The sequence below is a fragment of the Musca autumnalis genome, unplaced genomic scaffold, assembly GCF_047663935.1.
Source record: "Musca autumnalis isolate F117 unplaced genomic scaffold, ASM4766393v1 scaffold_4, whole genome shotgun sequence".
NCBI lineage: Eukaryota > Metazoa > Arthropoda > Insecta > Diptera > Muscidae > Musca > Musca autumnalis.
The window spans coordinates 30,499,127-30,522,269 of record NW_027411977.1 but is presented as its reverse complement, the minus strand read 5'-3'; positions in this window follow the sequence as shown (position 1 = coordinate 30,522,269).

Below are 23,143 nucleotides of genomic sequence, written 5' to 3'. Positions count from 1 at the left end.
CACCAATAGCCACATGTTACTTGCCTATGCTGATGACATAGACATCATGGGACGATCAGTAAAGGAAGTAACTGATACCTTTAGGAAGGTCGAAGCAGAATCTGCGAAAGTGGGTCTGGCGGTAAACGGCGAAAAGACAAAATTGATGGTGTCGATGCGCACGTCGTCCATAGAGCTCGGACCGACTGTGGAAGTTGGTTCCTATAATGTCGAGGGAGTAAAAGACTTCGTCTACCTCGACTCCTCCGTAAACACAACAAACGACATCAGTTGTGAAATAAAAAGAAGAATTGTATTGGCCAACAGATGTTACTTTGGTTTAAGTAAGCAGTTTAGAAACAAAGCCACATCTCGTCAAACAAAAATAACGCTCTACAATACACTGATACTACCCGTGCTGATGTATGGCTCCGAAGCCTGGGTACTTGCGCAAGCAGACGTGGCAGTGCTTGGTGTGTTTGAGAGAAAAATTCTGCGAAAGATCTACGGACCAATCTGCGTTGACGGTGAATATCGACGTCGCATGAACCACGAGCTGTATCTGCTATACAACGACATCAATATTGTTAAACGTATCGAGATGCTGCGATTGCGTTGGCTAGGCCATATCATAAGAATGAGCGATGATGAACCCGCTAAAAAGGCGTACAAATACGGACCGCTTGGCGGTGCACGCAGAATTAGCAGGCCAAGGAATAGATGGCGCAAACAAGTGGATGATGAGATGAAAAGGCGCGGTATTCCAGAGTGCGAAGCAACAAATAGAGAGGAATGGAGATCTTTTCTTAGTTCGGTCTATGGAACAAATGTTCTGTAATGGGCCAGCTAAGTAAGTAAGTATTTTTCATGGACCTTCAGACCAAAAAACGTAGATTTTTTATACCCTCCACCATAGTATGGAGGGTATATTAAGTTTGTTTTTCCGTTTGTAACGCATTGAAATACTCATTTGCGACCCTATAAAGTATATATATTCTTGATCAGGGTAAAATTCTAAGTCGATCTGAGCACGTCCGTCCGTCCGTCCGTCCGTCTGTGGTAATCACTCTAGCATCCACAAAAATTGAGATAGGACGCTTAAATTTTGGGAAAATGCGTCTTTTGTTTGCAGGCAGGTCAAGTTCGATGATGGGCTATATCGGTCCACGTTTTGGTATAGCCCCCATATAACGGTACCCCCCGATTTACGGTATTTTGACGTTTTTAGCTACACTTTCAGTCCCATTTGGCTATAATTTGACATTTAGGGTTCTTAAGTATCAATAAACATATATAACAAAAGTTGTGGACATAGGTCCACGTTTTGGTATAGCCCCCATATAACGGTACCCCCCGATTTACGGTATTTTGACGGTTTTAGCTACATTTTCAGACCGATTTAGCTATAATTTGACATTTAGCGTTCTTAAGTATCAATAAACTTATACAACAAAAGTTGTGGACATAGGTCCACGTTTTGGTATAGCCCCCATATAACGGTACCCCCGATTTACGGTATTTTGACGGTTTTAGCTACATTTTCAGACCGATTTAGCTATAATTTGACATTTGAAGTTCTTAAATGTCAATAAACCTCTGTGACAAAACTTGTGGACATAGGTCCACGTTTTGATATAGCCCCCATATAACGGTACCCCCCGATTTACGGTATTTTGACGTTTTTAGCTAGATGTTCAGACCGATATAGCTATAATTTGACATTTAGGGTTCTTAAGTGTAACTAAACTTATATAACAAAAGTTGTGGACCTAGGTCCACGTTTTGGTATAGCCCCCGTATAACGGTACCCCCGATTTACGGCATTTTGACGTTTTTATCTACATTTTCAGACCGATTTAGCTATCAATTGACATTTAGGGTTCTTAAATGTCAATAAACATTTATAACTAGTGGACATAGGTCCATGTTTTGGAATAGCCCCCATATAACGTTTCCGCCTGATTTCAGGTATTTTGAGAATTTTACCTACAAGTGTTAACCGAATTATCTGTAATTTGAACATTTGACATTTGAAATTCTTAGTGGTCACCACACCTCTCCACCAAAAATTGTCAAGAAAGCCCCCATATAACGGTACCTTCCGATTTTCAGTAATTTGATGATTTTACCTACAATATAAAACCGTACTAGCTGTAATTTGACATTTGAAGTTCTTAGTGGTCACAACACCTCTCCATCAAAAATTGTCAATATAGGTCCATGTTCGGATATAGCTCCCATGTAACGATACCTCCCAATTTTCAGTAATTTGGCAATTTAGCTACAATTTTTAAGAGAACTAACTGTAATTTTACATTTGAAGGTTGTAGCGGTCACCACACATCTGCATCAACAATTTTCAACATAGCCCCAATATAACGATACTTCCCGATTTTCGGTACTTTGAGGATTTTACTTAAAATGTTTAACCGAGCGTAGGTCCATGTTTTTGTATAGCCACAAAACAAACCTCCCGATTTTCCGTGCCTTAGCTTTATTTTTTGGACGAACTTTCTGTAATTTGTTCATTTAAGTTCATATTTTCGTATAGCCAGATACCTCCGAACTAGCTGTTAATGACATTTGAAGTTCCCACGTTATGTACCGATTTTCGATATTTTGAGGATTCTAGCTAAATTTTTTAACCGAATTAGGAGCTATTTGACATTAAAGGCTCCCATCAAAAACTGTCAACATAGGCCCATGTTTTATTATAACCCCTATATAACAATACCTCCTAATTCTTAGCCCACCAAAAATGGTCAACAGTTAGATATAGGCACCATAAAAGGACCTCCCGAATGAAGCATTTTATGTACATTATCTGACATTTTAACGTACTCACTTAAAGTAAGGGACAGGAATGAATATTTTATGGTGGAGGGTATGAAAAGTTCGGCCCGGCCGAACTTAATGCTTTTTTACTTGTTAAAGATTGTTTTCTCATGGACCATCAGATCAAAAAACGTAGATTTTTTAATGATTATTTTTCATGGACCATCATACCAAGAAGCGTCGATTTTTTAAAGATTAGTTTTCATGGGCTATCAGACCAAAAAATGTAGATTTTTTAAATATTATTTTCGGGCTGCACTCATTGATATGATAAAAGTCTCTATGGTCTTCAGGGGACCTTCGTTGTTTTTGTTTGATCATAGAGGTTATAACTAGCCATCATTTCCCCCTCCGTTAATATATTTGAATGTCAATTAAAAGTGATTGAAATTCTTCATTGAAAATATTTAATCAGAAATGACCTTTTCTTCTACTCAGAACCACCTACTGTACACAGTTGTGATATATTGTGTAAATATGCTCGCCAATGGAAATCCCCACATAGTTTATATTTGGTATGCAGATGTGGTGTATTGGCAAGTGTTATGGTGTGTATTGTGCGTGTGTTACACTTCTAAATGTAAGGCTGGGTATGGCTGATGTTGTCAATGATAATGAGCTTAATTTCCCACACGAATACTAAGTCATGTCCATCTGTCAGAGCTCTATTCAGTTCCGTTTGGATTTGAATTATTTAATCTGTGACTGCTTGTATTGCTTATGCTGCCGCTGCTGCTACTATGACTACTTAACACCGCTGTTGTTGTTGTGGTTGTCATTCAGTTGCTGCTGCTGTTGTTGTTGTCATTGTTATTAGCTAATTAATGCTACCTTTCAGGTTGGCTAAAATGATTGATCCGAATTGAATTCATTTGCCACAGAATGTAGGGAATTTTCGTAGCATATTAACCATATGAACAAGAACAAGAACAGCAACCACAACAGCAACAACAATAACATGTTCAGATGTAAGGAAGGATATTATTAAGTTATTCAAATATTTCCAAGATATAATACACACAAGGAATGTCTTATTAGAGAGAATTGTAGGTATTTCGAAATAAAGGATTGAAGGATTGGAGTTAATATGGCGAAGAGCATGCATACTTATATGGAAATACTAATGTCTGTGTGTACGCTTAAGAAGGATAGATGTTGCTGTTGCGAGGGTAATTTAAAAGCATGCTTCAATAATTCGGCGTAATCCGTAATTTAAACGATAGCAGATTTCCAGGGATATTATTCTTAACAATGGAGGTAAGTTATTGCTTTTGTGGATAATTCAGAGAAAATTCGACGAAATGATAATGAAATGTGGCATTTGTGGATATTTATGCATTGGTCCACAACGTTCATTAATTTTACATTTGTGTTCTTAGAAAAGAGAATGGGTTCAGTAAAGATAATCACATGAAACTTGGACATTGGTGCATGGATTAAGGGATGACCCCACTTGTAAAGTCCTAAAAAATAAAATTTTTCATGATTTTTTTCCAATATAAGTACCAAACTTTTTTGGTGGAAATTTTTTTGATCTGAAAGAGCACATCTCAATATATTGTATGCATTTTTTGTTGAAAAATATTATGTGAGTTTGTGGCAAATGGCTGTCCACGAAACCCTTTTTTGTAAAAGTGTTTTGCGGTGTCAACTCTGGCTCGAAAATTAATTAACCGATCGTCATATATTTTGTGGGCTTATTTAAAACATAAAAATCTAGTCCTTCATCGATAGAATTTTTAAAAAATTAAGTTTTTAGTGAATTGCGAGACCAAAAACACAACATTTCCATTTCTGCCTTAAAAAACTGAAGTTTTCTGGTCATTAAATTGGAAACAAATATCTAAAAAATAAAATCGACAGATGAAGGACTAGACTTTGATGTCCCTGATAACCTTACAAAATTGTATGACAATCGGTTTAAAAGTTTTCGAGCTAGAGTTGGTACCGATTTCAAAATGTTAAGAAAAACACGTTTTATTTACTATGTTGCATACAAGACACAATAAATTTTTCACTTCCAAAGCTCATATCTCAGGCAATATTGTTCCGATCGACTCGATTTTCTCACCCCTTAAAGAATCACGTGTGGACCAGTCTAGCTAGACAGAGAATGAGGAAACGTATGCGAGGGTACCGTCGTAGCTAAACGTATAAAAGTCTTTTAAATACACCTTTAAATTGGGGATCACTTGGAAGAGGAAGGCCAAAATGTCAATGGAATTTCGATACCTTAAAAGAAAGATTTATAAGGTCGATGAAAAGGGGCGGAATGAATAATTTTGGAATCTTAATTTCCTGGAGTGGTGCAATGGTAGGCATGCCCTGCACACTGATTATCCACGTTCGATTTCCCGGCTGGCCAACATTGCATATTTTAGCGGAGGCTAAAACCCATCAGCTTAATGTACTATTACAACCATGTTAAAACTTCTCTACAAGTGTAGTCGTTAGACATGCCGTTCGAAATCGGTGCTAAAAAGGGGGTAGCATATGTATTTATGTACATACATACATATATGGATAATTTGGAATTTTGGCTCTCAAACTGTTCTTTAACATGTAAAATAGTATCAGTCAGCTTTGCCGACAGAGATATACAGTCAGACTGTGTGAATTGAAACTTTCATCCATATCGAATCGAATACCGACTACGCCCAGGATTTATCTTGGCTCCTCTTTCATCTCAAGTGGACACTGACCTCCCCATGGTGTCACCTGGGGAACTGCCTTTAACACCCGTTAATGGTAGTGAGGTGCCATGTGCCGCGCACATGGCATTAAATTTATGACATTAAAATTATACCAGGCGACTTTAATGCCAAAATTGGAAAGGAGAATATCTTTGGCCCAACAGTCGGGAAATTCAGTCTTCACAGTGAAACATCTGACATAGACTTTGTGGCTGCAAGAAACATGGTAGTTAGCAGTACCAGATTTAAGCATCTCGATATTCATAAGGCCACCTGGCTGTCGCCAGATCAAAGAACAAGAAATCAAATTGATCATGTTGTGATAGATGGAAGACATGCATCGAGCGTGTTGGATGTACGATCGTTTCGAGGTGCAAACATATACTCGGACCAATACCTTGTTGCTGCAAAGGTACGTACCAGATAAACGTAGCAAACAAAGTGCGAACAGACACAACACGGAAGTTGGACACCGGTAAGCTGCAATCACAACAGATAGCCACAGCATATTCCACTCAGCTGGCCCAACTGCTCAATCAAAGCACTCCTCGTCACGATAAAATATCAGGACAATGGAAAAACATTGGCCACTCCATGCAAGCAACCGCAAAATCAGTACTTGGATACCAGAGACCTCCACCAAGGAATCCATGGTATGACCAGGAGCGTCATGCTGCTACCGAAGAGAAAAATGCGGCATATAAGGCTACTTTACAATCAGTAGCGACGCGTAGCGCACGAGAGAGGTATCGGGAGAAAAGGAGAGAGGAGAAACGTCTTTTCCGCAGGAAAAAGAGAGAGATGGAAAAGCGGGAGTGTGAACAAATCGAGATGTACAGGAGACAGAATGACGTCCGAAAATTCTACCAAAGAGTGAAACATCAAACTGATGGCTTTGGTACAGGAATATCCTCCTGTAGAGATCAACAAGGTAATTTGGTAACTGATACAGATAGTGTGCTCAGGATACCAAACTGTTGGTATCCGAAAGCAGTGAAGACGGCGAAGATACCACAGATCCAATCCCAGATGATGGTATTGAATGTATACCGCCCAGCCAAGATGAGGTAAAGACAGCAATAAACCGGCTGAAGAATAATAAGGCGGCAGGAGCAGATGGCCTACCAGCCGAGCTGTTCAAAACCGTAGGCGACACGCTGATAAGGTGTATGCATCAGCTAGTTAGCACCATCTGGCAGGAAGAACGCGTACCCGACGATTGGAACGTGAGCATCCTATGTCCAGTCCACAAGAAGGGTGATAAGACTGTGTGCTCCAATTATAGGGGCATAAGTCTGCTCCCTATTGCATATAAGATAGTATCTGGCATATTGTGTGAGAGACTAAAGCCTATGGTCAATGAAATTATTGGACAGTGCGGCTTTAGACCTGGCAAATCCACCATTGACCAGATATTTACCTTGAGACAAATCCTGGAAAAGACCCAAGAAATGCAGATCGACACCTTCCATCTTTTCGTCGATTATAAAGCAGCATTCGACAGCCCTATACGTTCAAAGGTGTTCCAAGCCATGTCTGATTTTGGTATTCCTGCAAAGCTCATTCGACTTTGTAGAATGACATTAACTGAGACGAGATCCTCAGTTAAAATTGGAAAGAACCTCTCCGAAGAGTTTACTACCAAAAGAGGTTTCAGACAAGGAGACGGCCTGTCGTGTGATCTATTCAACATCCTGCTGGAAAAGGTCATACGAGACGCGAAGGTCAAAAGAAATGGAACGATATACACGAACACCCACATGTTACTGGCTTATGTCGACGACATTGACATCATGGGTCGATCGGTAAAGGAAGTAACTGACACCTTTGCAAAAGTCGAAAGAGAATCTGCTAAAGTTGATCTGGCAGTAAACGGCGTAAAAACCATGTTGATGGCATCGACGCGTAATATGTCCATAAACACCGCACCATCTGTGAATGTTGGTACCTATAATTTTGAGGTAGTAAAGGACTTCGTCTACCTCGGCACGGCCATAAACACAACAAATAACATCAGTTGTGAAATACGAAGAAGAATAGTGTTGGCTAACAGATGCTACTTTGGGCTGAGTAAGCAGTTTAGGAATAAAGCCACCTCTCGTCAAACAAAAATAACACTGTACAAAACACTGATACTACCCGTGCTAATGTATGGTTCCGAAGCATGGGTACTTGCTCAAGCAGATAAGGCAGTGCTTTGTGTGTTTGAGAGAAAAATTCTTCGAAAGATCTACGGGCCAATCTGTGTTGACGGCGAATATCGGCGTCGTATGAACATCGAGCTGTATCAACTATACAATGACATCAATATAGTTGAACGAATCGAGATACAACGATTGCGATGGCTAAGCCATGTTATAAGAATGAGTGATGATGAACCCGCTAAAAAGGCGTATAAATACGGGCCGCATGGAGGTTCTCGCAGATCTGGAAGGCCAAAGCTTCGTTGGAGCGAACAAGTAAAACGAGATATCACAAAGCTACATATCCCAGATTGGGAAAATACAGCAGCAAACAGAGAGGATTGGAGATTTTTTCTTAGTTCGGCTTATGGAACAAATGTTCTGTAAAAGGCCAGCTAAGTAAGTAAGTAAGGCATATTAATTTTGCAAAAAGATTTCACCCGAATTGTATTTCCAAAATTACTTAGATCAAAAATTTTAGATTTGATGCATGAAGGACATTGGTGAGTGGTTCGTATGAAACAAATAAGCAGACGATATTGCTGGTGGCCCAAAATTGACGACGATATATGTAACATAGTTTCAACTTGCCGATCCTGCATCAATTGTAGCCTTGATCTACCAAAAGAGTTTTCTTCTTGGCCTTTACCTACTGCACCTTGGAAGAGAATACATTTAGATTTTGCTGGACCTTTCAACAATTCCGTATGGCTGATTGTTGTCGATTCCTATTCCCAGTACCCATACGTGTTTAAGATGAAAACGGCCACTGCGGTTGCTACCATAAAGGCCTTGCAAAGTATATTTTCCATTGAAGGTTTACCAGAAACTATCGTTACAGATAATGGAACGCAGTTCACAGCCAAAGAATTTAAGAAATTCTGTGAAGCCAATGGTATTCAGCATTTAACAACATCGCCTTTTCATCCTGTATCTAACGGCAAAGCTGAGAGATTTGTTAGAACGTTCAAAACGTCATTGAAGAAGCAATTGATTGGTGGCAGTAACATAGAAACTTCACTGTTAGCATATCTTACTACATATAGAACAACTCCAAATAATGGCCGTCAACCTCGAACTTTATTATCCCTACTTAGCCCATCAAAAGTTCCAGAGGATAATGATTCGGATCATTATTCATCTGTAAAATATTTTCGAATTAATGATCGAGTATATTTCAAGAATTTTGGGGTGGGGAAAGATGGTTGCATGGTACTATTTTTAAACGTCTTGGAAATGTCATGTACCTTATTAATTTGAAAACAAGACAGTAAGAAGGCATCGAAATCAAATTAGAGTTGCAACAGGAAGTAAGAAATTAGTGAATGTACATGATTCCGTACGTATGCTGTTGGATAATTGTACAATTCCGAATGCAGAACTCACCACATCACTAAATTTCGTACCAAATTGTTTGGAGCCAACTATAAGCCAAATGCCAGTTTTCCGGGGAATATGTTGGAAGAACCCACGAGTTCAATCCAAACCAGAGAACAAGCTCACAATGTTGCAACAGGAAGTAAGAAATTAGTGAATGTACATGATTACGTACGTATGCTGTTGGATAATTGTACAATTCCGAATGCAGAACTCACCACATCACTAAATTTCGTACCAAATTGTTTGGAGCCAACTATAAGCCAAATGCCAGTTTTCCGGGGAATATGTTGGAAGAACCCACGAGTTCAATCCAAACCAGAGAACAAGCTCACAATGTTGACCAGTTTGCAATGCCGGAACTAGGCCGGGTTTCACAGTCATCTTCATTTTCAGATGCACGATCTGAGAATCTTGGTCAAAATTGTCAAAATTTAAGAAATCTTACAACGGAGTTACCAACCCCATGTCCAACTTATAACCCGCAAGTAAGAAGATCACAAAGGTTTAAGCGCAAGCCAGAACGATATTCTCCGTTAATTACAAAGAAATTGGCAAGGAGGAAATGATATGTTTGTTACTGTAGAATATAAAGGGTGTTTTTTAAGCTAGATAGAACTTTAAATTGTAAAAAGTAACACAACAAATTAAATTTTGATGAAACTTTTTTTTTATTTGTTTCAGTATACTCTAACAAATCATCATGAATAGACTCACGCTTGAACAATGCTACGAAATTATCCAAATTTACTTTGAAAATCAGTCGTCGATTCGCAAATGACAAATGGCAAATGACCCGTTGTTTTATCGCAAAATTGTGTTCAGCGATGAGGCGCATTTTTGGCTTAACGGGTTTGTTAATAAGCAAAATTGTCGCATATGGAGTGAGACCAATCCACAAGAGACCCTACAGACTCCATTACATCCAGAAAAATGCACCGTATGGTGCGGTTTTCACGCTGGTGGCATCATCGGACCTTATTTCTTCAAAAATGAGGCCGGAGCTCGCGTTACGGTCAATGGAGATCGTTACCGCACCATGATCAATGATTTTTGTTTGAAAATATGGATGACATTGATCCGGAGGAGATGTGGTTTCAACAGGATGGCGCTACGTGCCATACGGCGAACGCAACCATCGACTTATTGAAATCAAAATTTGGCGATAAGTTGATTTCGAGAAGTGGACCTGTCAATTGGCCTCCAAGGTCGTGCGATTTGACACCTCTCGGTTATTTCCTGTGGGGCTACGTGAAGTCTCTGGTTTATGCTGATAAACCAGCAACAATTGATGCCTTGGAGGCCAGCATTGTTCGTGTTATTCGTGACATACGGCCAGCAGTGCTCGAAAAAGTGGCCAAAAATTGGACGTCCAGAATGCACTTCGTCAAGAACAGCCGCGGTGCCCATATGCCCGAAATCATTTTCAAATGTTAATCTCACGTATTGATCTTTCGAATAAAAAAAAAATTTTGATTACAATTTAATTTTTTGTGTTATTTTTTACAATTTCAAGTTCTATCGAGCTTAAAAAAACACCCTTTATAATTATTAACTATATAGTATGCTTTGAATTTGAGTTCTGTAATATTTCATTAAATTATTTTATTAATATTCAATTTTTTCAATAAATAAATACACATTAATGGATAATTTGGAATTGTTCTTGTTCTTCAACAAGTAAAAAAGTACCAATCGGCTTGTCCGACAGAGATATACCTTCAGTCTGTGTGAATTAAAACTATCGTCTAGATCGAATCGAATACCGGCAAAAATCAAAAAATTTATGTAGTCATTTTAAAAATGTAAAGATGTAACTCGCTTCAAAACAATCCAAAATTTTCGAAACTCTACTTAATTTGTCCATTTTTTGCGGTTCTTAAGTGAAAAAGCCTCACAAACATGACAAATTTTGAAGAAAAAATGTATTTAAAAACAAGTAAAAAAGTATCAGTCGGCTTTGCCGACAGAGATATACCCTCAGCCTGTGTATATTGAAACAATTTTTTTCCAAAAAACGCATGTATTTAGGGAGTTTTAAGAATTTTGGGCGTTTGAACTGACAAAAATGTTGATTAGGATTTAATATCAAAAGTTTTGCGGAGGAGATACTAAAAAGAATGGATCCCCAGCCACTACATATGGTACCATAGGGGTTTTTTAGAACTTCAGGGATGTTTGCTCAAGAAGTATGAACTTGCCCCTGAAACAACTTTTACCATCGCAATTGAGGCAGCAATGCAAGTTGCTTCAACAAAAATCAAAGTGATTTGAAAGCAGGTCTTAAAGTGAACATGTATCCGAAATTTTGAGTGGGAAGTACCGGATGGAGTGGACAAATATAGTCCATATTTGAACCTGATCTATATCTGGTAGATATATTAGGATGTGTAAAGTATGGACCACAATTTTTCCGAACATTTTTGAACTTTTGTGGGGTAGGTACCTGAAGGAGTGGACCGATATGGCTTATCTTCGAACTTAAACTATGTTTGGACAAAATATTACTAAGGCCAAACTTTATACCGAATCGGCAGACCTGTTCGAGAGTTATTTTGCCCTCCAACCTCCTAACACGGTGTCATAGGGGTTTTTTGCAACTTTCAGGCTATTTTCTCAGGAAGTATGGACTTGCCCCTGATGAAACTTATACAGTCGTATGGAGGGCAGTGAATACAAGTTGCTAAAGCAAAAATCAAAGCGATTCGAGAATTGTTCCTAAACTGAACTTTTCCAAAATTTTGTGTGGGAGGTACCCGACGGAGTGGACCGATTGAGTCCATATTAAAACCTGATCTAAGTCTGGTACACGCTCCACGATGGGCAAAGTATGGACCAAATCGGTTACACCCTTCAAGAGTTATCGTGCGTACAAATTTTCCGAACATTTTCGAACTTTTGTGGGGGAGGTACCGGAAGGAGTGGACCGATATAGCTCATCTTCGAACTTAAACTAAGTTTGGACAAAATATTACTAAGGCCAAACTTTATACCGAATCGGCAGACCTGTTCGAGAGTTATTTTGCCCTCCAACCTCCTCACACGGTGTCATAGGGGTTTTTTTTGCAACTTTCAGGCTATTTTCTCAGGAAGTATGGACTTGCCCCTGATGAAACTTATACCGTCGTATGGAGGGCAGTGAATACAAGTTGCTAAAGCAAAAATCAAAGCGATTCGAGAGATGTTCCTAAACTGAACTTTTCCAAAATTTTGTGCGGGAGGTACCCGACGGAGTGGACCGATTGAAAAAAAAAATATTACGAAAGCCAAAATTTGAACCGAATCGGTTCATCCCTTCGAGAGTTATCGTGCGCTCCAGCCAGCCAGACAGACAGACAGACGGACGGACATTGCTCAATCGACTCCAAATTGTCTGAAACACATTTCGTCCAAACATACTTGGGGTCTAAAACCATTATTTCGATGAGGCACATTTTGCCCGTATGAAAGTGTATATACTCTTCATAGCCTAAAGGCTGAGGGTATAATCATAGCCTAAAGACTGAGGGTGGGGGCCACCGTGGTGCAATGGTTAGCACGTCCGCCTTGCACTCAGAAGGTCTGCGGTTCGAATCCCAGGCCAAGCAACATCAAATTTTCAACGGTGGCAAAATTCCCCCTCAGTAATGCTTGGCGACATTTCCTGAGTATTTAAGCCATGAAAAACTTCTCTACAAGTGGTGTCGTAAGACACGCCGTTCGGACTCGGCAATAAAAAGTAGGTCCCACATCATTGAGCCAATATGAATCGGCGTGCACTCATTGATATGAGAGAAGTCTCCCTTGTCCCATCTGGGATGTTTGTGGAACAATTATTATATATAAGACTGAGGGTATAATGAGAAACCAGTAGGAAAAGACCAAAGTCGGGCGGGGCCGACTATGTAATACCCTACACCAGTCGAAATATGTAAAAATGGAATAATTAGTATACATTCCAATACGCAAATTGGAGCCATATTTGGGGAAAATCGTTAAAATACCTAAAATCGGGAGGTACCGTTATATGGGGGCTACAAAAAAACATGGACCTATCTTAACAATTTTAAGTGGCGAAATTTCGTGGCCACTGGGAACCACATATGTAAAATTTCAGCTAGTTCAAGCAAAAAATGTGGCTAAGATCCATAAAATACCTTAAATCGGGAGGTATCGTTATATGGGGACTATACCGAACCGTGGACCTATCTTGACAATTTTTAGTGGAGCAATTTCGCGACCATTGAGAACCTCAAATGTAAAATTTCAGCTAGATTGGGCAAAAAATGTGGCTAAGATCCATAAAATACCTTAAATCGGGAGGTATCGTTATATGGGGACTATACCGAACCGTGGACCTATCTTGACAATTTTTAGTGGAGCAATTTCGCGGCCATTGGGAACCTCAAATGTAAAATTTCAGCTGGTTTGGGCAACAAATGCGGCTAAGATCCTTAAAATACCTTAAATCGGGATGTATCGTTATATGGGGACTATACCGAACCGTGGACCTATCTTAACAATTTTTAGTGGAGCAATTTCGCGACCATTGAGAACCTCAAATGTAAAATTTCAGCTAGATTGGGCAAAAAATGTGGCTAAGATCCATAAAATACCTTAAATCGGGAGGTATCGTTATATGGGGACTATACCGAACCGTGGACCTATCTTGACAATTTTTAGTGCAGCAATTTCGCGGCCATTGGGAACCTCAAATGTAAAATTTCAGCTGGTTTGGGCAACAAATGCGGCTAAGATCCTTAAAATACCTTAAATCGGGAGGTACCGTTATATGGGGGCTATACCAAAACTTGGACCGATATAGCCCATCTTCGAACTTGATCTTCCGATGGCTAAAAAAATGGTATTCCCCAATTTTCAGCGGTCAACAAATGCGACCTGTATGTTGCGAACGGACGGACGGACATGCATAAATCGACTCTGAAAGTGATTCTATGTACATATATCCCTAGAAGGAACTATGGGTCTATCTCGCTTCCTTTTGTATGTTACATACAAATGCACTAACACATAATACCCCTTACCACATAGTGGTGTAGGGTATAAAAATAGTTATATTCTAATCGATTTTATGAAATAAAGGACTATTTTTAACGCATTAACTTAAGTTGAATAATTTAGTAAATTGCCTAAGCTTCATTTTTCTAGTTATGAAAATTCCTCTAAATTGCAAGGGTTGCCAAATATTGTGGTTATAATATTGGTAAAACTGATTTTATTTAATATAGATGTATGGATTTCCAAATTGAAGCCAAGAGTCTGTAGATTTCAAAACTTTTTAGACTTTTTGCGGAAATTTGCGGTTTTGGCATTTATGACCAAAAGTTTAACTCGGTTTTAGGTGCTGAATTTAAATTTTGTGGAATATTTGTAAGTAATTTCTATTTTCTTTTTTATGTGTATGATCAATAAAATGTTTTTTTGTGCTATAACTCTAAAGCCACATAAAATTACTTTAATATGGAACTCGATCTATGAACGCCAAAATAATGGGAAAGTTTCGTATTAAAGTTTCAGCGTGTGGCTTTAGAGTTAGTGATATCTTTTATCACGGTAATCTCGTGAAAGAAAAATAAAAGCATTTGGAGGTGTACAGTTTACCTACTCTAATGTTGCAACACGCCATAACGTAGAAATTTTCCCTGCACCGAGAACTAAAAATACGTTATTACAGGTATTTCTGCAGAAAAAGGTGATTTAATCCTATAAAGAACAGAGAGTGGATGGCAACCCTATATGGAGGCTGTGGCCAAAAGTGGACCGATATCATATTTCTTTATAAGGTGATTTTCTAAACACTGAGTTCACTATTAAAGCCTATTCCGTTTGAAAATTTGGTTAATATATGTAATATACATTAAATGGAAATAGAAATCATGTAAGCAGTATAGCAACGTCATGGGCCAATATTGAAATTTTTCTGGGGAGTTTTACTATGCTATAGGAACACTACGAGTAGTACCGGATTACAGCGAATTTGGTTGAACAATGTGTCTATAGTAGTAAAATACCACAATGCAGGATGATTCGTTATATGGGAACCACGCGAAAACGTGGACCTAGGACTCCAATATTCCTGTTAGAGTGTTATTAGGCCACGAGGAACCATTGATAAAAATTTCAGTTCGATATATTATCTAGAAGTTTTTTTGACACACCTTCCCATGTAAATGCCACCAATGTGCTACGTAACCAAATTTTTTTTTAATGTTTATGGTCCTTTTTGGACGTATGAACTTGCTGAAAAAAGATAATTTGGATTAGATTTCAAAAGTATTGCGGAGGAGATACCTGAAACAAGTAAGAACGGCGTTATGTTCGGCCAGGCCGAATTTTTTAGACCCTCCACCACGAGTTGTATTGAAGGAAAATGGAACAATTAGTTTTCTTTCGTTAATGAAGAAGACTAAATACAAAATTTCAGCAAGGTCGGTAAAACAATGTGGATAAACTTTAAAATACCGAAATTCGGGAGGTACCGTTCTATGAGGGCTATATCAAAAGGTCGGTCTATAACTACAAATTTCTGGCGAAATTTCCGATATTTCGGTAAGACCTTCAGAATACCGAAAAACAAGAGGTACGCTTCTATGGCGGATATAGGAACCCGCGGACATATACTGATAATTCTCTTCTGAAATATTTTATAACCCCATGGAACACTAAATAACAAATTTCAGTCTTTCGGTGGGATATTGACGTGACAACCTTCAGAATTACGAAAATCGGGAGGTAATGTTCTATGGGGGCTGTATCGAAACGTAGACCTATACCGACGAATTTCAGTCATAAAGGCTTTTACCTCCAACAAAGACTAAATACCAAATTTCAGATATTTCGGTGGGTTGCTGTGGACACAACCTTCAAAATACCGAAAATCGGGAGGTACCGTTATATGGGAGCTATATGAATACGTGGACCTATACCACAAATTTCTGGGAGAAAGTTGTATACCCCCAACGAAAACTAAGTACCAAATTTCAGCCATATCGGTGTGATAATGGGGCTAAAACCTTCAAAATACCAAAAATCTTGGGAACCGTTCTGTGGGGGCTATATGAAGGCGTGGACCTATGCCGACAAATTTTATATTGAACGTTAAATACCCCAAATGAAGACCAAATACTAAATTTCAGCCATTTCGGTGGAATATTGAGGCCACAACCTTCAAAATACTGAAAATCGGGAGGTACCGTTCTATGGTGGCTAAAATAAGGCGTGGACCTATACCCTATACAAATTTCATACGGAACGTTTGATACCGCAAATGAAGACCAAATAGGAAATGTCAGTTATTTCGGTGGAATATTGAGGCACAACCTTCAAAATACTGGATATAAGGAGGTACCGTTCTATGGGGCGCAATATGAAAGCGTGGACCTATACCGACAAACTTCTGGGGGAAATGTGTATACCCCAAACGAAGACTAAGTACCAAATAAATTTCAGCCATTTCGGTGTGATAATGAGGCTAAAACCTACAAAATACCGAAAATCGGGTGGTACCGTTCTATGGTGGCTATATCAAAACGTGGACCGATATAGCCCATTTGCAATACCAAACATCCTAGGAGTAATAGAAACTTCTATACAAAATTACAAAGCTCTATCTTAAAAATTGCGAGCTGTATCTTGATTTCAACAGACGGGCGGACAGACGGACATTTATATCGACTGTTATATCGACCTAGAATTATATATTCTTTATAGGGTCTCCGATGAATATTTCGATGTGTTGCAAACGGAATGACAAATTGAATTAAACCCTTCATATTATGGTGCTGGGTATAAAAATGGATCGACATAGTCCATTTTGGGAGTCATTTATTTATCATTTTAACAAAGAGAAGCAAATGATCTTTGAACAGAATATTGAACTTTTGAGGGAGAGGTACCCCAAGAGACAGATGTGGACTATTTTCGAAGTTAAACTAAATGTTGACAAAATATTAGGAGATACAAAATTTGGACCAAATCGGCTGCTCCGTTCAAGATAATCATGCGAGGTTCCGATTGGAGAGGGCCGAGATGGCTCTTCTTTGAACTTAAATTAAGTTTGGACAAATATAAAGAAGACCAAATTTTTAACCAAATCGGCTTATCCTTTCGAGAGTTATCGTGCACTCCAGGCATATGGTGCCGTAGGGCTTTTTACAGCTTTTAGAATATTTTATCAGGAAGTATGGACTTGTCCCTATGGACTTGTCGTAATGGGGGCAGCGAATATAAGTGTTGGCAAAAAGAATCAACGCGATTCGAGATCAGGTCCTAAAATGAACTTTTCCGAAATTTTGTGTTTGAGATACCCGAAGGAGTGGACCGATAGATCCCATATTGGAATCTCATCTATGTCAGGTAGAAATTTACAATGGGCAAAGCATGAACCAACTCGGTTCATGACTTTGAGAGTTATCGTGCACACAAAATTTGGAACTTTTTTTGGGGGAGGTACCTGAACTTAAACTAAGTTTGAACAAAATATTTGGAAGAACAAATTTTGGACCAAGTGTGTTGATCCTTTCGAGGGTTATCGTGCGCTTCAGCCAGCCACAAAGACAAACGGAGGGACATTGCTAAATCAACTCTAAATTTTCTGAAACGGATTTCGACCAAACATACTTGGGGTGTAAAACCATTAGGAACATTTTTCCCGTATGAAAGTGTATATGTATACCCTGGTTAGCATAAATGCTGAGGGTGTAAACAGGGTGCAAGTGATCCACGTTCTATATGCAACTTGAAGGCGATGATATCAAAAGAATTTTATGCATTTCCTCTATATGATTGCCATAAATTCTCCAACACAGAGACACGGGTCTAAAGCGCACCAACACACACACATACTCACTCAATTATCTTCCACCTACATTTTCATCTCAGATAGTTTGTGTTAAAATGCAATGAAATTTTTGTTGTTTTATTGTTACAATTATTTGTCTTTTTTGTTTGCAATTTTGTTCCTTTTGTTATTGAGTTTGTTTTTCACTACCTTGCGGAATATGTTGTCATGCGATTACGTTTTTGTTGTTACAACTATTCGTTGGGATGCATTACATGAAATGGTTGTTCTTCTTCCTGTTTGTGCTTAAGTTACTTCTGTTGTCACACTATTTACCCGCAGGATGTGAGAAAATTGAACACACTACACAAACATGCACAGACATGCTCACTCGTAATACTGTTCAAACGACAACATACAATGTTGGCCTTCATCAAATACTATGTAAATATGTGTGTATGTATTCATGCAAAATTGTGAAAAAAAATATATTTATGAGAATTCCTTTTACACTCATATAACATGAGTATGTATATTCCCCTTGAAGACAATAACTGCAACAACAGCAATAACATAATATGAATGTCTTTTTTCTTTAACCAAAAAGATATTTGTAATATTTTTTTTTAGAATTTTATGATGTGCATGGAACCGAGTCAATTTCCATTTGTCTCAACATGTGGGACATTTATACCGGGTTTCGTTGGATCTTGATTTTTAATTGGATTGAAATAAAAGAAAATCTATTAGGCGTTTGTTGGGTTTTTATGAAATCTAGACGAATTACTAACGCCAAGCTCTAAGAAATAAAGCTGAGTAACACATACATCAGCACGGGTAGTATCAGTGTTTTATAAAGCGTTGTTTTTGTTTGACGAGATGTGGCTTTATTCCTAAACTTCTTACTCAGCCCGAAGTAGCATCTGTTGGCCAACATTTTTCTTCTTCCTATTTCACAACTGATGTTGTTGGTTGTGTTTACGGCGGTGCCGAGGTAGACGAAGTCTTTTACTACCTGAAAATTATAGGAACCAATGTCAACAGTTGGTCCGATCTCTATGGGCGCATTGCGCGTCGACACCATCAACATGGTATTCTCGCCGTTTACCGCCAGAACCACTTTAGCAGATTCCCTTTCGACTTTTGCAAAGGTATCAGTTACTTCCTTTACCGATTGACCCATGATGTCAATGTCATCGGCATAAGCAAGTAACGTATGGCTGTTTGTATATATTGTGCCACTTCTTTTGACCTTCGCATCTCATATAACCTTTTTCCAGCAGAATGTTGAAAAGATCACACGAGAGGCCATCACCTTGTCTGAAACCTCTTTTGGTACAAAAGTCTTCGGAGAGCTTCTTTCCTATTTTAATTGAAGATCTTGTGTTAGTTAGAGTCATTCTACAAAGCCAAATGAGCTTTGCGGGGATACCAAATTCAGACATGGCTTGTAATACCTTTGAACGTATCGGGCTGTCGAAGGCTGCTTTATAATCGACAAAAAGGTGGTAGGTGTCGATCTGCATCTCTTGGGTCTTCTCCAGGATTTGCCGCAGGGTAAATATCTGGTCGATGGTGTACTTGCCAGGTCTAAAGAAGCATTGGCATGGTCCAATTATTTCGTTGACCATGTGCTTTAGTCGTTCGCACAATATCCCTGACACTATCTTGTAGGCGATAGAGAGAAGTTGGGCCATACAGTCTTGTCTCGTTTCTTGTGGACAGGACAAAGGATACTCAATTTCCAATCGTCGGGTACGCGTTCTTCCTTCCAGATGCCGCTAACTAGCTGATGCATACACCTTATCAGCGTGTCGCCTCCGGTTTTGAACAGCTCGGCTGGTAAGCCATCGGTTCATGCTGCCTTACTATTCTTCAGCCGGTTTATTGTTTCTTTACCACATCTTGGCTGGGCGGTATACATTCAATACCATCTTCTGGAATTGGATCTGTGGTATCTTCGTCGTCTTGGCTACTATTGAACACAACACTATCTGTATCAGTTACCAGATTATCTTGCTGGTCTCTGCAGGAGGATGTGCCAGTTCCAAAGCCATCAGTTTGATGTTCCGCTTTTTGTAGAATTTTCGGACTTCATTCTGCCTCCTGTACATCTCGATTTGTTCACACTCCCGCTTTTCCATCCTCTCTCTCTCTCTTTTTCCTGCGGAAAAGACGTTTCTCCTCTCTCCTTTTCTCCCGATACATCTCTCGTGCGCTACGCGTTGCTATTGATTGTAAAGTAGCCCTATATGCCGCATTTTTCTCTTCGGTAGCAGCACGACTCTCCTGGTCATACCATGGATTCCTTGGTGGAGGTCTCTGGTATCCAAGTACTGATTTTGCGGCTGTTTGCATGGAGTGGGCAATGTTTTGCCATTGTCCTGATATGTTATCGGGACGAGGAGTGCTTTGATTAAGCAGTTGGGCCAGTTGAGTGGAATATGCTGTGGCAATCTGTTGTGATTGCGGCTTACCGATGTCCAACTTCCGTGCTGTGTCTGTTCGCACTTTGTTTGCTACGTTTAAGCGAGTGCGTACCTTTGCTAGTGGTCCGAATCAATGTTTGCGCCTCGGAACGATCGTACATCCAACACGCTCGATGATTGTCTTCCATCTGTCACAACATGATCAATTTGATTTCTTGTTCTTTGATCTGGCGACAGCCAGGTGCCCTTATGAATATCGAGATGCTAAAATCTGGTACTGCTAACTACCATGTTTCATGCAGCTGCAAAGTCTATCAGTCTCATACCATTGTCATATGTTTCACTGTGGAGACTGAATTTCCCGACTGTTGGGCCAGAGATATTCTCTTTTCCAATTTTGGCATTAAAATCGCCTAGTATAATTTTAATTTCATGGGCAGGGCAACGGTCATCAGTTTCTTCTAAGCGCTCGTAAAATATATCTTTGGTCTGTTCGTTCTTGTCTTCAGTGGGAGCATGAGCGCAAATAAAGCTGATATTGAAGAATGCTGCTTTTAATCGAATTGCAGCGAGTCTTTCATTCACTGGGGTGAAGCTGGAGACCAGATGTTTTAACCTCCGACCAACTACAAATCCGCAACCAAACTCATGCTTTGTGTCATAGCACCTATAATACAGTGCGTCACCTTTAGCTGTTGTTGTGACGCCTTTCCCGTTCCATCGTATTTCCTGTATGGCAGTAATGTCGGCCTTGTACTTTTCAAGTACATCTACCAATGCGTAAACTGCACCTTCGCTATAAAGAGTGCGAACATTCCAGGTGCAAATTCGCAGATCATGGTCCCTAAAACGTTTGCGTGATTCGTCAACTTTAGAGGGGTTTGTTTTTCTTTTCTTTTGTTTTTTCATTGTAGCCTGTTTTTTTTTTCTAGGGGAGGGTTACTAACCAGACGCCCAAACCCAAGTTTTTAACGTTCTTATGGGTGAATGCGCGGCACATGTTAGCTCACTACCTTTAACGGGTGTTAAAGGCAGTTCCCCAGGTGACACAACGGGGAGGTCAGTGTCCACTTGAGATGAAAGAGGGACCAAGATAAATCCTAGGCTTTGCCATGTTAAAGCCTGTCAGGACCGTTCCTTGGTATCTTCCATCCCCTACGTCACCTACAGATAAATAAAATGTTACGAATCACAAATTGAATTCTCGAATTACAACTGAAATTATTTGCATAACATCTGAAAAAGGTGTAGATAGATAGGTTATACATGTTTACACGGAAAACCCAAAAAACGGGTCAACAACGCGGCCTGGGTCAGTTAGTATAAAATATAAAACATAAAATATAAAATTGAAATATATATGAGTATTTCTTCCAGACGTTCTCGAAACAACCTTCGTATCTGTAGATTAAATTTCGTTTATGGTTATTTCCCACTTTTTTGTTTACAACTATTTATGAAGCCTCAATGGTTTTGAACAGCAAGAATAACTTTAAAATTAATAACAAAAACCTCAGACAGTTATGTTCGCGAACTAATGTTCTATGGCTTGTATGTAAAGTTTTCTCTAACATCCGGTATTTCAACCAGCATCAGCATGGTTTCCTTTGTTTCAAGCAAGTTTATTTTACCTTTGAAGTAACTTTTTTTTGCTCGCTTCTTTTAGTCATAAACTTTACATCTCCTTCTTCACATCAAATTGCGTTTTTTATTTGAAATGTTAAATTAGTTTAAAAAATGTTGTAGATTTAGTTTTAATTTCATTTAGCAAATCAAATATGCAAATGTTGCCAACTATCTTCTATTATTTCTTCATAATTCGTAAAGCTTTTGTAGTAGGGAAAAAACTAGTTATGAATATTTATGTAATTACTGTTGAAAATGAAAGGATCATTGGAATTGGAGGGTGGAGGTGGGAGGTGGGAGAAAATTTGAATATCTGTTTGCTCAATTATTTGAACTATTAGGACGAACGAAATGAGGGAATCAGTAAATGAGAAGTTTCATAACAATTGTTAAAAAATAAATAAATTAGAAATGTATAATTTGCGTGCTTACGGACTTCTAGCAGATTTCAAAAGAGCGGAAAAAAACTAAGAAGAACATTACTGAACCCAAATTAAAATGACGACTTCACAATAGTTTTAAGTGTTATCTGCATTTGGAATGTCAATGCCCCTGAGGAAGGAAGGTTAAGTTTCATATTTGTGGATTTAATTGGAATGTACAAACCCGATTTAAACGTCTTAAAAATAGTGCCACATTTTTCAAATTTTTGACACGAGTGTAGTGTTATTCCTGGTAGTCTTTGGCGACCCTGTTGCACTGGTAAGGTATGTTTTAAGAAAACAGCATATTTGGGTTTGTTTCTTTCCTTTATGGTTTGAATGATTTTCGAAGTGGCTTCTATTTACTTAGTTCTGTTTACATGTATTCACGTTTCACAAGGGACCACACCCATCCAAAATTCAAACATAATCCGAACCACTCCACGAATATTGCTAGTTTTACTTATTACTCCCCCCGTAAGGACTGCTTTGATAGATTTAAATTCAAGCAACAGAAAAAATATAGCCCGCAAATGAAAGAAACAAATGTTGGGACTCACATACACACACGCACACACACCCGCTCATCCATAAAACGCCGTTATTACTATTGCGCTTTTCTATAGTTTGTTTTTGTTTGCACTGCACTGTTTGAGTACTTCGTTAATTTTTCAATTTAACTGCTCGAATTGAGCAAAGATTTCTTCTTCATTCGCAGCAACCAACATTCCCATTATGCCATGCATTCATACATCTTTTCATGAAACATGTTTTTTTCGGACAACAAACAAAAAATAAGAGCGAAAAAAGGATTTAACAT